The sequence below is a fragment of the Sinohyriopsis cumingii genome, unplaced genomic scaffold (assembly GCF_028554795.1).
Source record: "Sinohyriopsis cumingii isolate HCF-2022 unplaced genomic scaffold, ASM2855479v2 utg001414l, whole genome shotgun sequence".
In the NCBI taxonomy this organism is placed as follows: domain Eukaryota; kingdom Metazoa; phylum Mollusca; class Bivalvia; order Unionida; family Unionidae; genus Sinohyriopsis; species Sinohyriopsis cumingii.
The window spans coordinates 503,824-521,276 of NW_028315997.1; positions in this window are offsets into that span (position 1 = coordinate 503,824).

Consider the following 17,453-nt stretch of genomic DNA (forward strand, 5'->3'; position numbering starts at 1 on the left):
CCTAAAACGCAAATCGTCTTTTTCTGCCAAATCTTCGTGGTGTATTGTCTCATCGGGGCAGCCATTGCCAATTTGAGTTTGCAACAAGGAGACAAACAATTGTGGACCATTTTATTGAGTAGTTGCATCGGTTACCTGCTTCCCAATCCCTCCTTGATATTCTCCTCGAACGATAACCACGGGAACCTTGTGTCCAGTGCCAGTGCCAGTCACCACTCCAACCACAACCACAACCAGAACCCCATTTTAGGCGGAGACACGCCTCTGACGTCCAGTAACCCCTCGGACAGCCACAGAACTCTGGAATTATGAGTCACCAAAACCAATTTTACTTAACCTTACCCAGTGACAGTTCCATGGAGGTGTTTCCCCACAACACGTTGTGCTGTTACACGGCCAAATTACCTCAGGCCATCCAGTTAGAACACGAAGCCCATTGGGAAGTGGCTTTAGTAGAAATCATTCACCCGACCCAAGTCCTCAATGCCCTTCCCAATCAAAATGTTTTTGATGTAGACGTTCATGACGATTCTTTGCAACAGTACTTGGATACCTATGGTAAATATGACAAGAAAACCCCTAGCACAAAAAATCAAAAGTACACCACCTACCACTTGTTCATTCCTCCAGGCTATTATTTTAGTGGTCAACATTTGGTCAGCACCATAGCCTCCAGATTTAATGTCGTGTTTCTGAAAGCTTTGGAGAGTGTCAAAAAAAGTGTCACCATGGAATACCACAAAGCAGCTCGTCGCTTCTTGATGAAATTTGACGGGAGTAAAATCCTGTCCATTTTATTTTGTCCTGAATTGTTTGACATGTTGGGCGGAGACATGGACATGAGAAAGGCCATGCTCAAGAAAGACGAATTACCAATCATTTACGACAACGAATCTTTTAGCAAGTTATTTCGTGCCCCGGTAGAACTGAACCAAGGACTGAATTTGATGTTTGCGTACTACGATGTGGTGGAGTTCAACGTGGTGGGACACACCTCCGTGCCGTTACTGCGTGTCATTCCTTTCAAAGTGGATTCTGCCACGAACACTGACGAGGAAGGTGGAAACACTTATCACGTCCACCGCGAATTTGTACATCCTCACTATTTGCCTGTTAGCAAGTCGTATTTGGACACGGTCAACATTGCTATAAAAGGAGATCTGGGACAAAATATTCCATTCACCAAAGGAAAAGTCACGGTGAAACTCCATTTTAGAAAACGGTTCTCTCACGACTCGTAAGTCATGTATCCAGTGTACCGAGGGGTTGCTCGACAGCGAGGACACGGTTTAGGAGATATGTTAAAATCGGCCTTTCGTTCGGTGGCCCCGGTGTTGAAACCGATGGTGACACGCGGATTGCACGCCTTGAAAGATGCGGTACTGACACAAGGCAAAGAATTTCTCCAAAATGTCATCATCGACAAACAAAACCCTAAAGAAGCCTTCATGAGGGCAGGCAAAAATGTCTTGCTGCAAACGGGCAAAGACCTTTTGGGCCGACGAGACACACCTATAAATGCCCTGCACGCTACCGAGTCAGGCATTCAGCAAGGACAAGGCAGAAAGAGACGACAAAGAAAACACCTTTTCACCAGACCTCACACTTCTAGAGCTAGAAAGACAAAGAAAAGAAGAACCGTTCGAGACTTAGACGTTTTCGATTATTAAAGTATCGAGAAACAGAATAAAATGATGCACCGAGAGTCTTGCGCTTGTTCTAAGTCGGAACTGGATATGTTTGCCATGCCCCCCCCCCCCCATGATGACCATGCAAGAATCCCAATGGGTGGAATTTCATCCCGTCTCTTCTTTGACGGATTCCGCTCCCATCGAGTTTGAAATCAAAGGACAGCCCGAAGATTACATCGATCTGAATAGCAGTTACTTGTACTTGAAAGTGAAAGTGATCGAACCACCCAACGCTAACATAGACAATGATGATGTAGTCGCTCCCGTCAATAATTTCATGCATTCCTTGTTTAGCGAAGTGGACTTGTACTTGGATAACAAACTGGTCAGCAGCAGCATGGATACTTACCCTTACCGAGCGTACCTGGAAAATCTCTTGACGTACGGAAAAGAAGCCAAGAACACTCATCTGGATGCTTGCGTGGTACGGAAACCTGACAAAGTGACTAAGTTCAACAGCATTACAGTTGCTGGGGATGCTCAAAATACAACGGGATTTGTAGAATGACGAACGAAAATTCATCTAAGTCGTAGTTTAGAACTGATGGATCGCTTGCATCTAGACATGTGGTTACAAGAAAAGTATTTGCTGAACGGGGTGGATATCCGCCTGAGACTGAATCGCAGCAGTGCCGCTTTCCATTTGATGGCTGCAGAAAATTCCACTTACAAAACCATCATCCAAGAAGCCAGACTCTACGTGCGTCGTGTGGAAGTGTTACCTAAAGTGGGAAACGACGTCAGTCAGACGTTGAGCAGAACGACCGCCAAGTATCCGATACGAAGAGTGGAAGTGAAAACGTTCACCATTCCTTCTGGACAGCGATCCATGATCGAAGATCATCTGTTCCAAGGACAGTTACCAAAGCGTTTGATTGTTGGTATCTTCAAGAATTCAGCCTTCAACGGAGCCTACCATGAAAATCCTTTTGAGTTTCAACATTACAATGTGTCCAAAATCGAAGTCAGTCGCGATGGCAAGACCTTGTGTACCCGACCTTTCGAACCTAACTTTGGTGCCGCGAAGAATTACTTGAGGTCGTACTTGTCCCTGTACGAAGCCACCGGACAGTTAGGAACCAACACCAGTCACAGCATTACGTACGAGGATTATGCAGGAGGCTATGCTTTGTGGGCTTTTGATTTCACTCCAGACCAAGGCAGCGACGAGGGACATTTCCACCCTATAAAATCTGGCCAGATTCGTGTGGAAATTCAGTTTGCAGAACCTTTACCCGTAAATAACACGGTGAACGTCATCCTGTATGCGGAATTTGACAATATCATAGAAATCAACAGTTTGAGAGAAGTCATTCTAGATTATTAGAAGCTATGGAAGACTGTTAACCCTCTTTACCTAGTGGAGAAACTTTGGAGATGGAATGTGAGGAAACTGTGGAAGAAGAATCCGAAGACAAAGACGAAGAAGTTATCATGATGAAGTCAAGATGGCCAGAACAAGAAGCCCATTTAGTTTCCTGTTTTGCTACATTCCTGACAGATGTAATGAAAGAATTGATCAAGGAAGAGTGCTATGGATGTCACAACGATCATCCCAGTCAAATTCAACACGACAAATGTCTGATGTTGAACCAAGAAGAAAAACTGGACGAATATCTGGACAAAGCTTGGGGTGTCATCGAGATAGAATTCGTGTTGAACGAGTGATATAAAGGCTTGGATAAACATTCTTCTCCTCCATTAACGTCTCTGGAGCGCCGTCGCATCGAATCTCTCTTTGACTAGAATAAGAAGTCGAAGCCAAACGCCTTTTACTTGTCAGACATTTTCAAGCAAAAGGTCAGGATCGAATTGATGACTTATCATTACCTGTGAAGAAAAAACCCCACACAAATCAATGGATACCTGGGAACTTTATTACCGTTTGAACCACAGTTCGTATACGGCTTCTTGGAATCCTGTCGTCTGTGCTAAAGATGAACTCCCTCATCGCAAACCTCAAGACCATCTAGCTTACGTGATCAACACGGACGACAGTCATCTCCCAGGAACCCACTGGGCAGCCGTTTACTTTCCTCAAGAAGGATGTGTGGAATATTTTGATTCGTACGGATTGCCCCCTTTGGAAGACGATATCATCGACTTTATGAGAAGAAATGCTCAGACTACCCGATTCAATAATGTGAAATTACAAGGCACAGATTCCTTGGTGTGTGGACAATATTGTGTGTATTTTCTGCATCATCGCAGCCTGGGCTATTCCTTAGTACATTTAGTGACTCATTTTGATCCTCGTTCTTCTTCTAGAAACGATGTGAAAGTAGATCGATAGTTTTGTGACCATTATGCTTATCTTTTGTCTCAAGCTAGGAAACGTAGCGTCCATCAATGGCCTAATGACTTCCAACAGTGGAAATCACAATTTCATTCACAACGTTGTAAGCCCTGTTTAAAGTAGAGTGTTAATTGAAAAAAAATGTTTGTGATTTGGAAAAAATGTTTGATGTTATATTGTTGGATTATTGTTAAAAATGTTAGAGTTGTTTGTTAGTGTTAAGTGATTTTTGAATAAAAAATGTTGTGTTTTGAAAGAAAATGCCTTTGTCTTTTGTTTGGCTATAAGAATGTTGATTCATGTTCTTTGACTTCTTACTATCCCTCTCATGACACTCATTGAACGTTGCGGCTCGAAAACCGTAGAGGGATGTTTTCCTTCAGGTCCGCGCTTTGACTTTAAGAACCGGGGTAGTTTCCAGTCTAATCATCCATTGTCGACTCATCCTTCTACGAAGATGTGCTCCAAACTAGCTAAGCTAAACGAAGCCTACGTGAATTTGCATAGGGTCAGACACAGTCTGATACCGAAGCCAGAAGAGATAGAGAATGTGAGAATGTTAAAAGTCATTGAAGACCTGATAGAAGAGCTCTTCAGAGAAGAAGTGAACAGGGAGAAAGAAGAATGGACAGAGAAGTACAGACTTCAGAGACAGCAGCAACAGCAACAACAACAGCAGCAACCTGAACCTGACAGAGGCTTTGTCGATTGTCGTATCGACACCAAAGAGTTCTTCTTCTCTTTCCGAAGAAGCAGACCTATCGTCAGAAAGTCTATCCTCAGAGGACGTCGCATTCTTAGAAACTAAAAGATTGCCATAGCAAACAAAAAAAACAGCCCTTTTCAGGGCTACCCAATATTCTAGAAAAGAAATAACAATCCATTTGCCAATGTGTGTAGGTAGAGTAGTGTGAATACAAACACTCTTTTTTATAGTGTGAGGGTATGTGTTTGTTTATAAGATTGTGTGTTTGTAAGTGCTCACGTACGTTGGTGTGGATAGTAGATTAAGATCATGTCTTTTTTTTTGCTGTTAGAGGTGTGGGGAGAGTATATTTGTGGTTTGATTGCTTTGCGTATGTGGATAGTATATTGAAGTGATTAATGAAAATTTTTTAGAATAGTAATGGGTAGTATAAAAAAGTGAGTGAGTGTTTCTTTTAGGTCCGCGCGTTGTTTGGTTATGATCTAGGTAAGATCAATTTTGTTTGAGGGGATGTTTTCCATCACGTCCGCGCTTTCACTATAAATTAAAAATCACTCGGCAGTCTAGCTACCCTTGTTGATTGATCAAGAGAATGAACAGCAGACTAGCAAAACTGCTTGAACTTCATGTACACCTGGAATATGCCAGGCGTATAATGAATGAGCTGGCTGCAGAGGCCCTAGTAGAAGAGGGAAGAATGAAAAAGGAGGAGAGAAGAAACAAAGAAGAGGAGGAGAGAAGAAACAAAGAAGAGGAGGAGAGAAGAAACAAAGAAGAAGAGAGAGGAAATTTCAGAATCCCAGAGACAGAAAATTGGGATTCTGAAGCCACTTATCCCGCCTCTGCTCTTCCCCGAAAACGAGTGAAAAGAGACTGGGGAAGAAGATGTGTGTGTGGTGCCAGACCTGGAAGGTGCCATCATTAACCAGGTGTCATGGAGTTAAAAAAAACAACAAACAGCCCTTTTCAGGGCTATCCCAATCTCTAGAAAAGATATAGTAATCTATTTGCCAATGTGTGTAGGTAGAGTAGTGTGAATATAAACACTGACTCTTTTTTTCCTAGTGTGAGGGTATGTGTTTGTGTGTTTGTGTGTTTGTGTTTGTAAGCGCTCACGTACGTTTGTGTGAATAGTAGATTATGGGTTTGTTTATTGTTTCTTAGCGTATGTGGAGAGTATAGTTTGGGTTTTGTAACCGCTCACGTACGATTGTGTGGATAGTAAATTATGGATTTTGTTTTAATGATCTGAGTGCGTAAATAGTAGATTTGGGGTTTGTTAAATGTTGCTTCACTTATGTGGATAGTAGATTATATGAAATGAGAAAATGGGGGATGTTTTCCTTCACGTCCGCGCGTTGTTTGGTGATGATTTAGGTAATATCAATTTTATGTCTTGGGGGATGTTTTCCATCACGTCCGTGCTTTCACTATAAGAACCCACAGTATTCGTCGTTCAAACCATTCTACAAAGAATAAAAAAGAAGATGGAAGTGTCCCTACTGTTCAATGATTTAAGGCATGTTTATTTCTGGATGGTGGATGGTGAATATGGAGTTGAAAGGATTGAAAGAGATTGGAGGTTAAGAACCAGTGTGCACTACGTGAACGAATTAAAATTAGCCAAGGAGATGATAGAACGATTAATTGAAGAAGAAGTGAAGAGACTGAGAGGGCTAATAAATCCCCCTTATGTCAGAGTGGGAACATTAAAAGAGGCCCTGGAGAAGGTAGAAGAAGTAAGAAGGTTTTTGGAAGAGATAGAAAAAGGAGTGTTGAAAGATTGAAAAAAGGGGAAGAAAAGATGAGAAAGGTGATAGATGAAGAAGTGGAGAAAATAAAGGACAGGTGGGCAAAAGATAGAAAAGAAGAAGAAAATAGAAAGAAAAAGGAAGAACTAGAGAAACTGAACGCCAACTGGATAAAAATCCAACAGAAGTTCCGAGCCATGGGTCACCCGGACTGGATACCAGAAACAGAAAAGAAGAAGAAGAAAGGAATGATGGAAAAAGTAAGAGGATGGATAAAGAAGTTAAGGAGTTAGAAGAAGAAGAAGAAGAAGAAGAAGAAGAAACCCAAAGGCCCTTTTCAGGGCCACTCATAGGTCTCGAAAAGAGAATGACTTTCCATTGCTACCCCATTTTTTTTATTTTTTATTTTTTTTTGTTTTTTTTTTTAAAAAAAAAATCCCATGTTTAATTTCCCTTGACGCTATACAGTCCCACCCTGTTTAAATTCCTTTGACGCTATACAGTCCCATGTTCCCATGTTCAATTCCTCTTGAGGCTAAACAGTCCCACGATTTTTAGTCCATGTTAAATTTCCCTTGAGGCTAAACAGTCCCACGATTTTTCTCCATATTAAATTTCCATTGAGGCTAAACCGTCCCGGGTGGGGGGGTCTGTAATGCTAATTCCCATTGAGGCTGAATCGTCCCACTTCACTACTTTTATCCAGCATGGGAAACCTCTTATGACAAAAGGGGCATATGTATCGTAGAACTCCGATGATCCGTCTGCCCGATACAGCACCAAACACTCATTTCACATTATAGGGGGCGCTGTACAGACATACAGACGAACCATTTTTAATTAGGCCTCGCCAAGGCTGATCTAGCAAAGCAAACCACATGACAAAATCCCATGAGTTACCTAAAAATTGATGTTACTTCACATGTAACCCTAACTCTAAATGACAAAATCCATTTTCCTATCCAACCTCAGGACTGATTTTTATGAAGTAACTACCTATCCATCAGGCTCCATGAGGCATGTATCACAGTGAAAACTGCATCCAGATCGTCCCATCCGTTCGTAGGCTATTAACTGAAAACTATAACCATAACCCTAACCTATGCTACATCGATGGGAAATCACAGGAATCTGAATTTCTACCAAACTACTAAATTCAAGTTTTATGAACCAAGTACTGATCTTTCGGGCTCCATGAGACACGTATTGCTGTAAAAAGCGCATTCAAATCGTATTGTCTGTTGTTGCGTTATTACCAGAAGCACATAACCCTAACCCTAAACCCTAACCCTAAGTCACAAGAATCCGATTTTCTAACGAATGCATCGACCGGTTCTCACCAATGAGGTATTGTTGGGTTACTCTCATAAAGACGCATCTTTGGATATAAGTATCATAGAATTCCGACGATCAGTCTGCTACCTTAGTACCAAACACTCATTTTTTATTATGGGGCATTGTAGGTCGCAGACAGGCGGACGAACCATCCTTATGTTTGTCTCACCAAGGCCGATCTAGCAAAGCAAACCGCATGTCAACATTCCAAGGCGGTATCGAGATAATAAAAAAAAAGTGATGTGGCAACTTGGCCAATTTATCTCAAGCAGACTGTCTTAGGGTGCTAGTTTGGAAGACGGGCTTTATTCAATTTTATGTCGTACAGGGTCTGTTTGTCACTCTAATCCAAGTATCTCCATAAGTCCTCAAGCTACCTTCATAGGCTAGGTGTCTCAGCATGCGTCTTTACCGGGCTCATTTGGTAGGGCCAATGTCAGCAAGCAATTCAAAGGGGTAACCAAGATATTCACCGAAAAAGACGAAATTCATCTAACAACGACGCAGTCAAAATTTTATTAGAAAGGCTGTAACTTTGCAAAACAAATCAAGCTCTCTATCTCAACAAAGTATCAATAGATTTATCTCCTTAAGATCCGTATTTGGATACAGGTATCATAAAACTCCGATGATCCGTCTGCTCACTATAATACCAAACACTCATTTCGCATTATAATGGGTGCTGCAGGTCGCAGAAAGACATACGAACCATCTTTACATAAGTTTACCCAAGGCAGATCAAGCAAAGCACATCGCATCAAAAATTCCCAAGATCTTGAGAAAATAGTTACTGCATGGGTAACCCTAATTCCTAACACAACATGACAAAACAAAAAAAATTTTGCTCCAAAATCTCTCGACCGATTTTCATGAACCAAGTACCTATCTATCGGGCTCCATAAGTCACGTGTTGCAGTGAAAAGACCATAAAAATCGCCGGGTCCATTCTTACGTATTACCATAAAACTTCAACACAAACCCTAAGCTATGATAAACATAAGGGAAATCACAAGATTCCAGTTTTCTCCCAAAGCACTTGACCGATTTTCATGAAAGAAATACGTATCTATTGGACTCTATGACACACTTACTGCAGCAAAATGCGCATCAGAATTGCCGGGTCCATGCGTACGTTATGCCAGAAAACCGTAACCCTAAAAATAACCTATATAAATATATGGGAAATCACAAGAATTAAATTTCTTATAAACCACTCGACCGATTTTCATGAACGAAATACCTTTCTATCGGACTCCATGAGACAAGTATTTCAGTGAACACTGTGTCCAAAATGGCACTATCTGTTCGGAAAACCGTAACCCTAACCCTGTCACAAGAACACAATTTTCTTACAAATGCATCAACTGATTTTTATCAACGAGGTATCATTGGATTCGCCTCCTCAAGATGCATCTTTACATTATAAATTCTATACTTGATTATTTCGATTCCAGTCTCTCTGCTTTTACCCCAGTACATAGTAAAAAATAAATATGAAAAAGGTGCAAAATGCTCCTTATTTTGTCAGTGAATTCCTATCAGTGAGTACTTATTTTCTATGTGTAGCGTCCTTGAAAGGCTTCTGATTATATCAAGGATTAAATAAAAAGTGACTTCTTTGTTACAACATTTTTTATATGTCAAACCCTAAGTACATTGTTGAGTTCATCGTGTATACACACTTTCCAGACAATTGCACTCATCTCCTGTATTCATATCATCATTATTCCCAATGTTAGATTAAAATACATTGGAAAACATCCTTTTGATTATCAGGCCCAACTTTCTGGAATAGTCTGCCTCTTCAACTTAATCGTAATGTAACTGCAACACGATTCAAGAAAGCTCAGAAAACTCACCTTTTCTGCAGTGAATCAACTTGAGCTATTTTTCACCTGTATTTTTTTCTTAAGCATTTTTGTCTCAGTATGTGGTATTTTCCATTGATACATTTATCCAGACTATACTAAAGTAGTAGGGTGGGACGATCTAGGGACTAGGGGAGTTCCATGTTAAAAAGGTAATATCCACTCTGGGGATTTAAATTTAACATGGGAAGCAATATCCACTCTGGGGACTATATAAATTTAACATGGGAAAAAAAGGTATCCACTCTGGGGACAAGGGAATTTAACATGGACAAAGGCATTTGAAAAATGATGAAAAAAATATCCATTCTAGGGACAAAGGCAATTGAAACATGGGATTTTTAAATAAAAAAGAATAAAATAAAAAATAAAGAGGGTTGGCAATCTCTTTTCGAGACCTATGAGTGGCTCTGAAAAGGGCCTTTGGGTTTCTTCGTCTTCATCTAACTCGTCCACTTCTTTATCCATCCCCTTATTTTTTTCATCATTCCTTTCTTCTTCTTCTTCTTTTCATTTTACGGTATCCAGTCCGGGTGACCCATGGCTCGGAACTTCTGTTGGATTTTTATCCAGTTAGCGTTCAGTTTCTTTAGTTCTTCCTTTTTCTTTCTATTTTCTTCTTCTTTTCTATCTTTTGCCCACCTGTCCTTTATTTTCTCCACTTCTTCATCTATCACCTTTCTCATCTTTTCTTCCCCTTTTTTCAATCTTTCAACACTCCTTTTGACAAAGGGCCACTCTGACCTTTTTTCTATCTCTTCCGAAAACCTTCCTACTTCTTCTACCTTCTCCAGGGCCTCTTTTAATGTCCCCACCCTGACATAAGGGGGATTTATTAGCCCTCTCAATCTCTTCACTTCTTCTTCAATTAATCCTTATATCATCTCCCTGGCTAATTTTAGTTCGTTCACGTAGTGCACACTGGTTCTTAACCTCCAATCTCTTTCAATCCTTTCAACTCCATATTCACCATCCACCATCCAGAAATAAACATGCCTTAAATCATTAAACAGTTGGGACACTTCCATCTTCTTTTTTTATTCCTTAGAATGGTGCGAACGACGAACTTTGTGGGTTCTTATAGTGAAAACGCGAACGTGATGGAAAACATCCCCCTAAAACAAAATTGATATTACCTAGATTATCACTTAAAACGCGCGGACGTGAAGGAAAACATCCCCTTACTTTTCTCATTTCATATAATATACTATCCACATAACTGAAGCAGCAATTAACAAACCCCAAATCTACTATCCACACACGCAAAGCATTATAATTAAACCCAATAATCTACTAACCACACAAACTTACTTGAGCTCTTACAAACACACACATAAAAAACACACACTCACACAAATAAAAAGAGTCAGTGTTTATATTCACACTACTCTACATACACACACACACACATTGGCAAATTGATTACTATTTCTTTTCTAAAGTTTTGGGTAGCCCTGAAAAGGGCTGTTTGTTTTTGAACTCCAGGACACCTGGTTAATGCTGGCACCTTCCTGGCCTGGCACCACACACACATCTTCTTCTCCAATCTTTCCAGTTGACTCGTTTGACTGGGAGCGCAGAGGGAGGATGATCAGCTTCATCACCCCAATCCTCTGTCTCTGGTATCTTGTAAGCCATCCTCTCTCCTATTTTCTTTTCCTCCTCTTCCTTTTGTCTTCTCTCCTCCTCTTCTTTCTTTATCCTTGCCTCTTCTACTATGGCCTCCGCGGCCAGTTCATTTACTATGCGTCTGGCATATTCCAGGTGCATCTGGAGTTCTAGCAGTTTCACAATTCTGGTATTCATTGTCTTGTCAACGAATGAACAGGGTAGCTAGACTGCCCAGTGATTTTCAATTTATAGTAAAAGCGCGGACGTAATGGAAAACATCCCCTAAAACAAAATTTATATTACCTAGATCATGACCAAACAAACGCGCGGACCTAAAAGAAACACTCACTCACTTTTTTACTATCCATTACAAATTTAAAAATTTTCATTAATCACTTCAATATACTATTCACATATGCAAAAGCAATTCAATCAAACCCCAAATCTACTCTCCCCACACGTCACACAGCAAAAAAACATGATCTTAATCTACTATCCACACCAACGTACGTGAGCACTTACAAACACACAATCATATACACAAACACATACCCTCACACTATAAAAAAGAGCTAGTGTTTATATTCACACTACTCTACATACACACATTGGCAAATGGATTGTTATTTCTTTTCTAAAGGTTTTGGTAGCCCTGAAAAGGGCTGTTTTTGTTTTGTTTGCTATGGCAATCTTTTAGTTTCTAAGAATGCAACGTCCTCTGAGGATAGACTTTCTGACGATAGGTCTGCTTCTTCGGAAAGAGAAGAAGAACTCTTTGGTGTCGATACGACAATCGACAAAGCCTCTGCAGGTTTAGGTTGCTGCTGCTGCTGTTGTTGTTGCTGTTGCTGTAGTCTTTGAAGTCTGTACTTCTCTGTCCATTCTTCTTTCTCCCTGTTCACTTCTTCTCTGAAGAACTCTTCTATCAGATCTTCAATGACTTTTAACATTCTCACATTCTCTATCTCTTCTGGCTTCGGTATCAGACTGTGTCTGACCCTATGCAAAATCACGTAGGCTTCGTTTAGCTTAGCTAGTTTGGAGCACATCTTCGTAGGAGGATGAGTCGACAAGTCGAGTCTGGCTGGAAACTGTCCCGGTTCTTAAAGTCAAAGCGCGGACGTGAAGGAAAACATCCCTCTACGGTTTTCGAGCCGGAACGATCAATGAGTGCCATGAGAGGGATAGAGAGAAGTCAAAGAGCATGAATCAACATTTTTATAGCCAAACAAAAGACAAAGGCATTTGTTTTCAAAACACAACATTTTTTATTAAAAATCACTTAACACTAACAAACAACTCTAACATTTTTTAACAATAATCCAACAATATAACATCAAACATTTTTTTCAAATCTCAAACATTTTTTTTCAATTAACACTCTACTTTAAACAGGGCTGACAACGTTGTGAATGAAATTGTGATTTCCACTGTTGGAAGTCATTAGGCCATTGATGGACACTACGTTTCCTAGCTTGAGACAAAAGATAAGCATAATGGTCACAAAACCATTGATCTACTTTCACATCGTTTCTTGAAGAAGAACGAGGATCAAAATGAGTCACTAAATGTTCTAAGGAATAGCCCAGGCTGCGATGATGCAGACAATACACACAATATTGTCCACACACCAAGGAATCTGTGCCTTGTAATTTTACATTATTGAATCGGGTGGTGTGAGCATTTCTTCTCATAAAGTCAATGATATCGTCTTCCAAAGGGGGCAATCCGTACGAATCGAAATATTCCACACATCCTTCTTGAGGAAAGTAAACGGCTACCCAGTGGGTTCCTGGGAGATGACTGTCGTCCGTGTTGATCACGTAAGCTAGATGGTCTTGAGGTTTGCGATGAGGGAGTTCATCTTTAGCACAGACGACAGGATTCCAAGAAGCCGTATACGAACTGTGGTTCAAAAGGTAATAAAGTTCACAGGTATCCATGTTTTGTTTTTTTTTCTTCGTCACAGGTAATAATAAGTCATCAATTCGATCATGACTTTTTGCTTGAAAATGTCTGACAAATAAAGGTTTCTTCGTTTCGTCTCCTCACTCTGATTCAGGAGAGCTTCGATACGATCGATCTCTTGAGTGGTTAATGGTGGACAAGAATGTTCACGCAAGTCTTTATACCAATGATGCAACACGACTTCGTCCGAGATGAGACTCCAAGCTTCGTCCAGATACTCGTCCAATTTGTCTTCTTGACTCAGCATCAGGCATTTATCGTGTTGAATTTGACTGGGATAATCGTTTTGACATCCATAGCAATCTTTCTTGATCAATTCCGTCATTTTGTCCACCAAGTGTTTGGCAAAACAGGTGACTAAATGGGCTTCTTGTTCTGGCCATCTCGACTTCATCATGATAACTTCTTCTTTTTCCACGGTCTCCTCACATTCCATGTCTAAAGTTTCTCCACTAGGTAAAGAGGGATAACAGTCTTAGATAGCTTCTAATAGTCTAGAAAGACTTCTCTCAAACTGTTGATTTCTATGGTATTATCAAATTCTGCATACAGGGTGACGTTCACCGTTATTTTAGGGTCTCGGTCTTTAAACTGAATTTCCACACGAATCTGGCCGGATTTTATAGGGTGGAAATGACCCTCGTCGCTGCCTTGGTCTGGAGTGAAATCAAAAGCCCACAAAGCATAACCTCCTGCATAATTCTCGTACGTAATGCCGTGACTGGTGTTGGTTCCTAACTGTCCGGTGGCTTCGTACAGGGACAAGTACGATCTCAAGTAATTCTTCTTCTCAAAGTCAGGTTCAAAAGGTCGGGTACACAAAGTCTTGCCATCGCGACTGACTTCGATCTTGGACACGCCAAAGTGTCGAAAGTAGAAAGGATTTTTAGCAATAGCTCCGTTGAAGGCTTCATTCTCGACAATACAAACGATTAAACGTTTGGGTAGCTGTCCTTGGAACAGATGATCTTCGATCATGGATCGCTGTCCAGCAGAAATAGTGAAAGTTTTCACTTCCACACGTCGGATCGGATACTTGGCGGTCGTTCTGCTCAATGTCTGACTAATGTCGTTTCCCACTTTGGGTAACACTTCCACGCGTCGTACGTAGAGTCTGGCTTCTTGGATTTTGGTTTTGTAATCGTCATCACTAGACAATAAATGGAAAGCGGTACTGTTACGATTCAGTCTCAGGCGGACATCCACACCGTTTAGCAAATATTTCTCTTGCAACCACATGTCCAAATGCAAACGATCCATCAGTTCTAAACTTTTGTTAAGTCCCATGATTTTGTTTCTTCGTTCTACAAATCTCTCATTGTATTCTTTCTTTTTATCAGTTGTATCAGTTTCCAATAATTCAAACTGGCCTGCTTCGTCAGCTTCCCATACCACACAGGCATTGAGATGAGTGTTCTTGGCGTCTATTCCGTACGTCAAGAGATTTTCCAGGTAGGCACGATAAGGGCAAGTATCCATGCTGCTACTGACTAGTTTGTTATTCAAGTACAAGTCCACTCCACTGAACAAGGAATGCATGAAATTGTTGACGGGAGCTACTGCCTCAGTGTCTATATCGCCTCCTGTCTTATCTAGAACTTTGACTTTCAGGTACAAGTAACTGTTATTCAGATCGATGTAATCTTCGGGCTGTCCTTTGATTTTAAACTCGATGGGAGCGGAATCGCTCAATGAGGAGACGGGATGAAATTCCACCCACTGGTATTCTTGCATGGTCATCATGGTGGGGGGCATGGCAAACAGATCCAGTTCCGACTTGGAACAGGCGCAAGACTCTCGGTGCATCATTTTTTTTTTTGTTGTTGCTGTGTCTCAATAATCGAAAACGTCTAAGTCTCGAACGGTTCTTCTTTTCTTTGCCTTTCTAGCTTTAGACGTGTGAAGTCTGGGAAAGGGTGTTTTCTTCGTCGTCTCTTTCTGCCTTGTCCTTGCTGAATGCCTGACTTGGTAGCGTGCAGGGCATTTATAGGTGTTTCTCGTCGGCCCAAAAGGTCTTTGCCCGTTTGCAGCAAGACATTTTTGCCTGCCCTCATGAAGGCTTCTTTGGGGTTTTGTTTGTCGATGATGACATTTTGGAGAAATTCTTTGCCTTGCGTCAGTGCGGCATCTTTCAAGGCGTGCAATCCTCGTGTCACCATCGGTTTCAAGACTGGGGCCACCGAACGAAAGGCCGATTTTAACATATCTCCTAAACCGTGTCCTCACTGTCGAGCAACCCCTCGGTACACTGGATACATGACTTACGAATCGTGAGAGAACCGTTTTCTAAAATGGAGTTTCACCGTGACTTTTCCTTTGGTGAATGGAATATTTTGTCCCAGATCTCCTTTTATAGCAATGTTGACCGTGTCCAAATAAGACTTACTGACGGGCAAATAGTGAGGATGTACAAATTCGCGGTGAACATGGTAAGTGTTTCCACCTTCCTCGTCACTGGTCGTGGTACTATCCACTTTGAAAGGAATGACACGCAGTAACGGCACGGAGGTGTGTCCCACCACGTTATACTCCACCACATCGGAATACACAAACATCAAATTCAGTCCTTGGTTCAGTTCTACAGGGAATCGAAAAAACTTGTAAAATTCCATATTGCTGTTGATGTTCGGTTTAAAATTTGGAGCCATTTTTGTGTCTCCACCTAAAATATCAAACAAGTCACGATTAAAATTGATGGACAACGTTTGGGTATCCTGAAATTTCATCAGTAAGCGACGAGCCACTTTATGGTACTCCAGGGTGACACTTTTTTGATTCTGTTCAGGGCTTTGCCAAAGGCTAAGTCGAACCTGGAAGCAATGGTATCCACCAAATGTTGACGACTAAAATAAAACCCTGCCGGAATTTTCAAGATGTAGATACTGAAGAGTGGATTGTTGGCTGGTTTTACGTCGCCTGAAAACCCGATGTCATTCATGGTTTCTTGCAATTGTTGGTTCAGGATTTCGACCTCAAAAGTGTTTTGCTTTTCGGTGATGTTTTGGATTTGTGTAGGGTGAATCATTTCTACCAAAGCCACTTCCCAATGGGCTTCGTGATCTAACTGGATGGCCTGAGGTAATTTGGCCGTGTAACAGCACAACATGTTGTTGGGAAACACCTCCATGGAACTGTCACTGGGTAAGGTTAAGTAAAATTGGTTTTGGTGACTCATAATTCCAGAGTTCTGTGGCTGTCCGAGGGGTTACTGGACGTCAGAGGCGTGTCTGCGCCCAAAATGGGGTTCTGGTTGTGGTTGGAGTGGTGACTGGAACTGACACTGGACACAAGGTTCCCGTGGTTCCCGTTCGAGGTGAATTTCAGGGAGGGATTAGGAAGCAGGTAACCGATGCAACTGCTCAATAAAATGGTCCACAATTGTTTGTCTCCTTGTTGCAAACTCAAATTGGCGATGGCTGCCCCGATGACACAATACACCATGAAGATTTGGCAGAAAAAGGCGATATGCGTTTTAGGTACAACGTTCTCCACACCACACCCACAAGGGTTGTTTTTGTAAATCTTGCACAGAAGAACTGGGGGAAGGAGTGGTCGACGTAGCTGCGTCTGTGTGAAAGGGCATGATGGTCACTTCTTTTTATAGTCGATGACTTGCGAAGCGTCGATCCAAGAATCAAAACTGGGAGGATATCCTTTCCAACGTACTTTGACTTCTTTGACACGTCGTTTGCCTACTTTACGAGTTCTGCGTTCGAGAATGCTTTCGATGTCGTACACGTCGTCTTCTTTTTTGGTGACACGTTGTAACTTGGGCAAATAAAACGTTCCTTTGAGCACTTCTCCGTTCATGTCTTCCAATTTATAGACGGCAGGATGACGGCCATGCACTCGTCCAGTGACACGAAACAATTCGGTCGTCCAGTTAGGTAAGTAACCTTTGTCAAAAGTGCGTTTGGTTTTGCCAATGCGCACCCAATCTCCTACGGTCAACTCTCCACTTTTCTTGGGGACAGCCCTCGTCAGGGACGTACCAAACAGGCGCTCAAACACCAACACTTCGTTGTCGGGAGTCACGTCTTGCGGGGCACGTCCGATGCTTCGATGGTAAGATCGGTTGTACGCTTGCACCAGGTGCGGTAAGATGTTGATGTACTTCAGAGTGTGGTGATGCGTAAAATATTTCCACATGCGTTCTTTCAAAGTGCGTTGAAAACGTTCCACGATGCTGGCTTTGGTTTCCGGATTCTCGGTGGTAAAAAAATGAAT